General features: G+C 38.9%; 2 long non-coding RNA genes across 2 annotated transcripts; both read right to left on the bottom strand.

The window, feature by feature from the left end:
* Positions 1-3,081: 3,081 nt before the first annotated feature.
* On the bottom strand, positions 3,082-4,134 carry LOC145902598 (uncharacterized). Its single transcript, XR_014402618.1, has 2 exons — positions 3,624-4,134; positions 3,082-3,213 (listed from the first exon to the last, which is right to left on the bottom strand). It is a non-coding gene; the product is annotated as an uncharacterized LOC145902598 (long non-coding RNA).
* A 1,649-nt stretch (positions 4,135-5,783) lies between these two features.
* On the bottom strand, positions 5,784-6,550 carry LOC145903514 (uncharacterized). Its single transcript, XR_014402655.1, has 2 exons — positions 6,184-6,550; positions 5,784-5,913 (listed from the first exon to the last, which is right to left on the bottom strand). It is a non-coding gene; the product is annotated as an uncharacterized LOC145903514 (long non-coding RNA).
* Between the last annotated feature and the right edge of the window lie 1,979 nt (positions 6,551-8,529).

Here is an 8,529-nt window from a genome sequence, read left to right on the forward strand (position 1 = left end):
CTAACGCGCTTGGAACAAATTAAACTTTAAGCCACCTGGTGTTGCAATTGTGTCTTTCAATTAATAAACAAGTCTGCCACGGAATCGAACTTAGTAACCTATACAGCAAGAACACGCAAGCAGAATTTAGATTCAGCAAAGCAGCGACACAGGGAATCCTATTGGCACGCTGCACTGGTGAACTTGCCCGACGTGATCACAATTGCTCTTACCAGGTTGGTTTGTTCCGTTTATTTTTGGTAATATTCTATTGCATTGTACTTTGTGATTCTCACGAAATTTTACTTATTTAGGTGTGAATTTCGTGGCGAATGGTAGATGATGGTTCTCCATTATCATGACGGACGCGAGAAAAGATGTGGATGCAATGACAAAGCATCAATTATAACCCGGTACTGTAATTTTAATTTATAAGTTTTAACGCAATATGAATAAGTCAATACGTTCAAAGCCAAACTGCTCTTAAAGCATGTTTTGTCTGTGAAACTATACTATGCTAAGTATATACTATGCAAGTAAAACGCCTATCCTATATGGTTATGTCAATATGTATGTGTGTATTATATTCTTTTTGTTTCAAGAAAGGAGTTCTTTAGTTTGAAGTAACTCATGTAACTAAAACGTTAGTTTTACTTTTGGCATACGTGTTTGACGTTACTTAATGGTGAATTTTGGACCCTAGCCTAAACATTTGTCTGCTTAGAAAGTCCATATTCACAGCAGAGGCGCGGCGCAGTTAAGGGACCTGACGTCTTTCGTGTAGCAAGGTCACACAGATACAATTTTTAGTCATTATGTCGGAATACCTTAGACCTTCCCTGGTCTTGACGACATGACTTCTATGCTTATGGCATTTAGTCAAGCACGACTGACGTCCCTTTAGGAGAAATCCTTGCACTAATTTTAGCTAGGGTTGTTATGGCTGGTTGAAGCATGAAACTGCTGCTTAACCTAACTCACGTATGATTATTAAAGTTTTGGCCCGGTTTTTGTGACATGAATTTATCTCAAACTAAATTACCACTTTTAACGTTTTATGGTCTTTGTTGCTGTCATATCCCAAAACGTATTTTTTTTTACTACTATTAGTGCCACAAACTTAGTCCTCGTCTACTTCTGACATTTTCTTGTAGCGTAAATTTTACGAGGGGACGCCTAACTCTTGTAAGTCCATTATTTTTAGGAAGATCACCTTCAGTTTGGAAGTATTAAGTGCGACGTGTCTTAAAACTTGGCATTATTCCAAAAATTGGCTTTGAGGATAATTGGTTATACCTATACAACTTTTGTTGTTGCATTTTTGCTATTGCAAGGCCAGCTTTTTATTCATACATGTACCTGAATGAGTACAGATGATTGTTTTGCACGAGATGAGCCAACTTACTTTTTGACGGCCATCCAGCTGAGCCCTTTTATTTTTTATACGCTCATATTAAGTCGCATGCGGGTCGTTGCCTGTGCTTTTGACGGCCCAAGAGAAAATGTAAGCATTGGTTGCGCACGCTCCAATGCGGTGGAATTTGTGGTATACTTTAGTTTTTTATAATCTTTTTAATTTGTAATGCAGCACGCAATTTCCATAAACGCTCCGTAGATATTTTAAATAGTTTGAGCATTTTACTGCCTGTATTCTTTTTTACTCGGAAAAAAAATCACCGTGACAGCAAAACCATAAGACGATAACGCGGACGATAACCACCACTAGTCACCGAATTTAATGCAACTCAATTCGTCGCTACCAAAGTTCAAGACAATATTGGATTTGGGAGAGAAACTATCAATCTTCACAAGCAAGGGGCATGTGTAGCAACACGCATTCTGGCATCCGGCTCGACGATAGACCTTTTTCTTCATTTGTAACTTGTTAAATACCCGTTCGCACTTTTCTCTCTCTGAATTCGTTGTCACAATTCGTTGTTAGGATTCGTTGTCATAATTCGCTTTCATTATTCTCTGTCATTAACTTTGCCTCCCAACTATAGTCTCGGTCACTTAACTAACAACTGGCACGCGGTAGAAGTTACTCGCTCAGTCACTAACGCGCTTGGAACAAATTAAACTTTAAGCCACCTGGTATTGCAATTGTGTCTATCAATTAATAAACAAGTCTGCCACGGAGTCGAACTTAGTAATCTATACAGCAAGAACACGCAAGCAGAATTTAGATTCAGCAAAGCAGTGACACAGGGAATCCTTTTGGTACGCTGCAGAACCCCTCAACCCAAGAATAAGTCGACATACAACCCCGGGACATCCAGCGATTTAGCCTAAATGTGATCATGCAATGATCCAAGTCTTTTCAATACACCCTGCGTTAGTGTTCCAAACTTCCTTATTGTATCTTCAATAGCCTTGATTGCCTCAGGTTTCTATTCTAACATCTTCTTACAATTTTTAGGTTCGTTACCCAACATGACATTAAGGTGTCGAAGTGTGTCTGACGCGTAAGGAATAACGCCTGTAAAAATGAAAAATTCCTAAAAACGATCCTAATTGCGTGACAGTTTCTGGTCGAGGAAAGTTTATTACTTTGTCCTTGATGTGTTACTCTGTGACCTAAAAAGGCAAGCTCACTTTTACCCGATAAAGTCTTTTTCTTGTTAATTAAAATTCCATAATCTGTCAAACCTTGAAACAACAATCTCAGATGCATTTCGTGGTCTTCCTCGTCAATGCTGGCAACTAAAATATGGTCCACACGAAGGAAGCAAAATTATTCAAATCCGCAGACGACATGATTGATTTTCCGCAGAAAAATTTGACTGGCGCACTTTAAACCGAAAGGAAGTTTTTAAAACTCGAACGAACCAATCGGTGTAGTTACTGAAGTTTTTGAAAACAAATCTGGGTGTACCGGGACTTGACAATATGCGCTAAGGTGGTCAATAGAACTAATAACCGTTTTTTCCATTTAAATTATTCATAAAATTGCGCAAAAATGGAAGCGGGTAGAAATCGTCTTCAGTCAACAAGTTCAGCGGCTTATAATCCCCCACAAAACGAAGACTTTTATCTTTTTTAGGAACTAAAGTATGGGATCTATTGCTTGACTTCCAGCTTTTAAACAACTTGAAATATAGCTTAAAATGCATGAATTTCCTTTATTATTATTCCGAAACACATTGTTAGTCAGTTATAACACATAGTTTTTGAGTTGTATTCTTCATTCTTCATGCATTTGTGAGCATCCACAGCATCAATTCTTTTGCTGATCTAGTTTGCAAAATCTCAAATTAAAAGCTATTTAATCTTATATAACTATTTTGTTGCCTAATTACTGTATTTATTGCCACAGAAACAAGTGGTCCATTGCCGGTGGGTGTTTGGCTGTATTAGTGGAAAAATGAATCTTTTAAGTGGCCGATATTCGTGATTTTTGAAAGATCCATAACAATAAAGGAAGATTGGGACATGAATAACGAACGTTTATCCAATATTGGTAAAAGGTTTAATATTCCAGATCATCCACAGATTTATGTTTCAACTTTTTTACAATCAATCAATTGTTTCATGCCTCAATAGTTTTTTGTACTGTCAACAAAAACAAATTCTGAACAGGGCTTACTTTTCAGAATGAAATGACGTATGTAAGTGGTGACAAAGGTTAGAAGGAGTAGACTCACCACCTGGTCGAGATCCATACTCAACCCTTCCCCTGCCGCGTCCGCGTCCACGTCCGCGTCCGCGTCCACGCCCACGCCCACGTCCACGACCTCTTCCACAATCTAGAAAACCTCCTCTGCCACATGGATATGAGTCATGTTCATCACACCCATCAAAGAAAGAGCACTTGATGTCTTCTTTTGGCTTTAGAGAGTCATATTGGGGATCCATTGTATCAGTTCGGGCTGGAATCGTAGTCAGTTGCTTACACTAACAGCTATTAGTCAGATATGCTGCAATACAACAAATATAACTATTATAAGCTTAGCATTTTGCTCTAAAATAAAAAAAGTGTCCGGTGAAATACTAACTTCTCACTATTTTTATCTATGTCAAAAATGGACCTGGCAATGTACCTTTTTGAGTATATATAATGAAATTGCGTAAATGAAAGGAAAAAGTACCAAGCAAACTATATGCTACATGCCTTCCATTTGCAGATTAAAAGCTGCTGCAAAAATCAACTCGACGTTAACCACTAAGTCCAGGAATGGTCGTTACGCATCAGTGATTGTGCGCACGACACGTGCTTATGCACACGGCACGTGGAATGGACACGTTTGCATTTTGAAGATCGCCTGCCTGCGGTTACAGCAAAAAAGCATTTTTGCAGTTTAGTCATTTATTGACACACACATTTTTTAAATTTACACTCTTGTTTACATTATTATTTTTATGTAGTAACTAAAGGTGATCATTTTTAATGTGATGAAAAATTAGTTTGATTTAAAACCCAGATTTAAACCGACGTAGAACTGTAGCACCACGCATGTTTCCCTAATTAATTCTTTACATGTTTGGAACACAGACGGGCCGAAGGCTGCAGACGGTGTTAGGCTTTCCGGCAGAAATCGCACAGCCTTCTGCCATCCGGCTCGACGACAGACCTTTTTCTTCATTTGTAACTTGTTAAATACCCGTTCGCACTTTTCTCTCTCTGAATTCGTTGTCACAATTCGTTGTTAGGATTCGTTGTCATAATTCGCTTTCATTATTCTCTGTCATTAACTTTGCCTCCCAACTATAGTCTCGGTCACTTAACTAACAACTGGCACGCGGTAGAAGTTACTCGCTCAGTCACTAACGCGCTTGGAACAAATTAAACTTTAAGCCACCTGGTGTTGCAATTGTGTCTTTCAATTAATAAACAAGTCTGCCACGGAATCGAACTTAGTAACCTATACAGCAAGAACACGCAAGCAGAATTTAGATTCAGCAAAGCAGCGACACAGGGAATCCTATTGGTACGCTACAGAACCCCTTAACCCAAGAATAAGTCGACATACAACCCCGGGATATCCAGCGATTTAGCTTAAATGTGATCATGCAATGATCCAAGTCTTTTCAATACACCCTGCGTTAGAGTACCAAACTTCCTTATTGTATCTTCAATAGCCTTGATCGCCTCAGGTTTCCATTCTAACATCTTCTTACAATTTTTAGGTTCGTTACCCAGCATGACATTAAGGTGTCGAAGTGTGTCTGACGCGTAAAGAATAACGCCTGTAGAAATGAAAAATTCCTAAAAACGATCCTAATTGCGTGACAGTTTCTGGCCGAGGAAAGTTTATTATGGCTTCTACTTTGTCCTTGCTGTGTAACTCTGTGACCTAAAAAGGCAAGCTCACTTTTACCTAATAAAGTCTTTTTCTTGTTAATTAAAATTCCATATTCTGTCAAACCTTGAAACAACAACCTCAGATGCATTTCATGGTCTTCCTCGTCAATGCTGGCAACTAAAATATGGTCCACAATTATTCAAATCCGCTGACGACATGATTGATTTTCCGCAGAAAAAATTGACTGGCGCACTTTAAACCGAAAGGAAGTTTTTAAAACTCGAACGAACCAATCGGTGTAGTTACTGAAGTTTTTGAAAACAAATCTGGGTGTACCGGGACTTGACAATATGCGCTAAGGTGGTCAATAGAACTAATAACCGTTTTTTCCATTTAAATTATTCATAAAATTGCGCAAAAATGGAAGCGGGTAGAAATCGTCTTCAGTCAACAAGTTCAGCGGCTTATAATCCCCCACAAAACGAGGACTTTATCTTTTTTAGGAACTAAGTTTGGAGTCTATTGCTTGACTTTCAGCTTTCAAACAACTTGAAATATAACTTAAAATGCATGAATTTCCTTTATTATTATTCCGCAACACATTGTTAGTCAGTTATAACACATAGTTTTTGAGTTGTATTCTTCATTCTTCATGCATTTGAGCATCCACAGCATCAATTCTTTTGCTGATCTAGTTTGCAAAATCTCAAATTAAAAGCTATTTAATCTTGTTTTGTCGAAACAAATCAAATATAATTATTTTGTGGTCTGATTACTGTATTCATTACCACAGAAACAAGCGGTCCATTGCCGGTGGGTGCTATTGAAAATTGTGGTGAAAATGTTTCATGCATCAATAGTTTTTTGTACTGTCAACAAAATCAAATTCTGAACAGGGCTTACTTTTCAGAATGAAATGACGTATGTAAATGGTGACAAAGGTTAGAAGGAGTAGACTCACCACCTGGTCGAGATCCATACTCAACCCTTCCCCTGCCGCGTCCGCGTCCACGTCCACGTCCGCGTCCACGCCCACGCCCACGTCCACGACCTCTTCCACAATCTAGAAAACCTCCTCTGCCACATGGATATGAGTCATGTTCATCATACCCATCAAAGAAAGAGCACTTGATGTCTTCTTTTGGCTTTAGAGAGTCATATTGGGGATCCATTGTATCAGTTCGGCCTAAGTCAGTTGCTTACACTAACAGCTATTAGTCAGATATGCTGCAATACAACAAATGTAACTATTATAAGCTTAGCATTTTGCTCTAAAATAAATAAAGTGTCCGGTGAAATACTAACTTCTCACTATTTTTATCTATGTCAAAAATGGACGTGGCAATGTACCTTTTTGAGTATATATACTGAAATTGCGTAAATGAAAGAAAAAAGTACCAAGCAAACTATATGCTGCATGCCTACCATTTGCAGAATAAAAGCTGCTGCAAAAATCAACTCGACGTCAACCACCAAGTCCAGGAATGGTCGTTACGCATCAGTGATTGTGCGCACGAAACGTGCTTATGCACACGGCACGTGGAATGAACACGTCAGCATTTTGAAGATCGCCTGCGTGCTGTTACAGCAAAAAAGCATTTTTACAGTTTAGTCATTTATTGACATACACATTTTTTAAATTTACACTCTTGTTTACATTATTATTTTTATGTAGTAACTAAAGGTGATCATTTTAAATATGATGAAAAATTAGTTTGATTAAAAACCCAGATTTGAACCGACGTAGAACTGTAGCACCACGCATGTTTCCCTAATTAATTCTGGCTGCAGACGTTGTTAGGCTGCAGACGTTGTTAGGCTTTCCGGCAGAAATCGCACAGCCTTCTGGCATCCGGCTCGACGACAGACCTTTTTCTTCATTTGTAACTTGTTAAATACCCGTTCGCACTTTTCTCTCTCTGAATTCGTTGTCACAATTCGTTGTTAGGATTCGTTGTCATAATTCGCTTTCATTATTCTCTGTCATTAACTTTGCCTCCCAACTATAGTCTCGGTCACTTCACTAACAACTGGCACGCGGTAGAAGTTACTCGCTCAGTCACTAACGCGCTTGGAACAAATTAAACTTAAAGCCACCTGGTATTGCAATTGTGTCTCCCAATTAATAAACAAGTCTGCCACGGAATCGAACTTAGTAACCTATACAGCAAGAACACGCAAACAGAATTTAGATTCAGCAAAGCAGTGACACAGGGAATCCTTTTGGTACGCTGTAGAACCCCTTAACCCAAGAATCAGTCAACATACAACCCCGGGACATCCAGCGATTGGGCCTAAACGTGATCATGCAATAATCCAAGTCTTTTCAATACACCCTGCGTTAGTGTTCCAAACTTCCTTATTGTATCTTCAATAGCCTTGATCGCCTCAGGTTTCTATTCTAACATCTTCTTACAATTTTTAGGTTCGTTACCCAGCATGACATTAAGGTGGCGAAGTGTGTCTGACGCGTATGAAATAACGCCTGTAAAAATGAAAAATTCCTAAAAACGATCCTAATTGCGTGACAGTTTCTGGCAGAGGAAAGTTTATTATGGCTCCTACTTTGTCCTTGATGTGTTACTCTGTGACCTAAAAAGGCAAGCTCACTTTTACCTAGTAAAGTCAATTTCTTGGTAATAAAAATTCCATAATCTGTCAAACCTTGAAACAACAATCTCAGATGCATTTCATGCTCTTCCTCGTCAATGCTGGCAACTAAAATATGGTCCACACGAAGGAAGCAAAATTATTCAAATCCGCTGACGACATGATTGATTTTCCGCAGAAAAATTTGACTGGCGCACTTTAAACCGAAAGGAAGTTTTAAAAACTCGAACGAACCAATCGGTGTAGTTACTGCAGTTTTTGAAAACAAATCTGGGTGTACCGGGACTTGACAATATGCGCTAAGGAGGTCAATAGAACTAATAACCGTTTTTTTCCATTTAAATTAATCCCCCACAAAACGAAGACTTTTATCTTTTTTAGGAACTACATGCAAAGCGGAAGTCCAAGGGCTAGTAGAAGGTCGAATGATACCTTGTTTCTTGAGTTTGGCAAAATGCTTCCTAGCGATTTGCAAAGTTTCAGGCGACAATCTCCTAGGTCTACAAGAAACAGGTCTACCAAATATATCACTATGCGGTGCATTACATTATGTTTAAGGGACTTGTTAGAGGTCATGGGTTCCGTTAGCTCAGGAAACTTGTCCAAAATGCGCTAAAAGTTATCAACAACCATCTCCTCATTACCCTCAAGCGATGCTGTAACAAGCGAAATAATCGGCGTGCCATCATGCGCAGAC

Source organism: Ascidia mentula, chromosome 5 (assembly GCF_947561715.1).
Source record: "Ascidia mentula chromosome 5, kaAscMent1.1, whole genome shotgun sequence".
NCBI classification, from domain to species: domain Eukaryota; kingdom Metazoa; phylum Chordata; class Ascidiacea; order Phlebobranchia; family Ascidiidae; genus Ascidia; species Ascidia mentula.